Source organism: Perca flavescens, chromosome 6 (genome assembly GCF_004354835.1).
Source record: "Perca flavescens isolate YP-PL-M2 chromosome 6, PFLA_1.0, whole genome shotgun sequence".
NCBI classification, from domain to species: Eukaryota; Metazoa; Chordata; class Actinopteri; order Perciformes; family Percidae; genus Perca; species Perca flavescens.
The window spans coordinates 1,711,815-1,714,163 of record NC_041336.1 but is presented as its reverse complement, the minus strand read 5'-3'; positions in this window follow the sequence as shown (position 1 = coordinate 1,714,163).

The window sequence follows — 2,349 nt, the reverse complement described above, 5'->3', positions numbered from 1 at the left end:
TAGTTAACATTAGTAATTACTGATCACCAACATGTTAGTTAACAATAGTAATTATTGATCACCAACATGATAGTTAACATTAGTAATTACTGATCACTAACATGCTAGTTAACATTAGTAATTATTGATCACTAACATGCTAGTTAACATTGGTAATTACTGATCACTAACATGCTAGTTAACATTATTAATTACTGATCAGTAACATGCTAGTTAACATTAGTAATTACTGATCACTAACATGCTAGTTAACATTAGTAATTAATGATCACTAACATGCTAGTTAACATTAGTAATTACTGATCACTAACATGTTAGTTAACATTAGTAATTATTGATCACTAACATGCTAGTTAACATTAGTAATTATTGATCACTAACATGCTAGTTAACATTAGTAATTACTGATCACTAACATGCTAGTTAACATTAGTAATTAATGATCACTAACATGCTAGTTAACATTAGTAATTACTGATCACTAACATGCTAGTTAACATTAGTAATTACTGATCACTAACATGCTAGTTAACATTAGTAATTACTGATCACCAACATGCTAGTTAACATTAGTAATTACTGATCACTAACATGTTAGTTAACATTAGTAATTATTGATCACTAACATGATAGTTAACATTAGTAATTACTGATCACTAACATGCTAGTTAACATTAGTAATTACTGATCACCAACATGCTAGTTAACATTAGTTATTACTGATCACTAACATGTTAGTTAACATTAGTAATTACTGATCACTAACATGCTAGTTAACATTAGTAATTATTAATCACTAACATGCTAGTTAACATTAGTAATTACTGATCACTAACATGCTAGTTAACATTAGTAATTACTGATCAGTAACATGCTAGTTAACATTAGTAATTACTGATCACTAACATGTTAGTTAACATTAGTAATTACTGATCACTAACATGCTAGTTAACATTAGTAATTACTGATCAGTAACATGTTAGTTAACATGATCACTAACATGCTAGTTAACATTAGTAATTACTGATCACCAACATGCTAGTTAACATTAGTAATTACTGATCACCAACATGCTAGTTAACATTAGTAATTATTGATCACTAACATGTTAGTTAACATTAGTAATTATTGATCACTAACATTAGTTAACATTAGTAATTACTGATCACTAACATGCTAGTTAACATTAGTTATTACTGATCACCAACATGCTAGTTAACATTAGTAATTACTGATCACCAACATGTTAGTTAACATTAGTAATTATTGATCACCAACATGATAGTTAACATTAGTAATTACTGATCACTAACATGCTAGTTAACATTAGTAATTATTAATCACTAACATGCTAGTTAACATTAGTAATTACTGATCACTAACATGCTAGTTAACATTATTAATTACTGATCACTAACATGCTAGTTAACATTAGTAATTATTGATCACTAACATGATAGTTAACATTAGTAATTACTGATCACTAACATGCTAGTTAACATTAGTAATTACTGATCACTAACATGCTAGTTAACATTAGTAATTATTAATCACTAACATGCTAGTTAACATTAGTAATTACTGATCACTAACATGCTAGTTAACATTAGTAATTACTGATCACTAACATGCTAGTTAACATTAGTAATTAATGATCACTAACATGCTAGTTAACATTAGTAATTACTGATCACTAACATGTTAGTTAACATTAGTAATTATTGATCACTAACATGCTAGTTAACATTAGTAATTACTGATCACTAACATGCTAGTTAACATTAGTAATTATTGATCACTAACATGCTAGTTAACATTAGTAATTACTGATCATTAACATGCTAGTTAACATTAATAATTACTGATCACTAACATGCTAGTTAACATTAGTTAATGCTAACGTCGTGTTAGCATCCCATGATCGTGATCGTTTTGTAGCATCAAAATGGCGCCATAGGAGCTACGCTCTGTGGCGAGAGGCTAACCCCCCCTTTGGGAGAAGCTCATGAACGAGCATGTGGCTACGTGGTGGGAGGGGCATGTCCATCGTGATGTCATGGGCCAGTCATCGAGGAAGATCCGAGCTCTGTGATTGGTTCATGAGCTTTTGAGCAACTCTCATTGGACTGAACGGAGCTTCCCGTGGGCTGAAACTTTCATTTAAAAGCAAACTAACTTGTCTCTTTCTGCGTTTACTTCCTGTTGCTACAAACACTCCACTTCCTGTGTGTTTCACAATAAAATCCCCTGGCTTCTCTTCCCTAAAACCCTTTTTGTGAAACACTGACAGGAAGTGGTTGAACTCAACACGACCTCAAACCGCTGCAGCAACGACTTTCTGTCACCAGA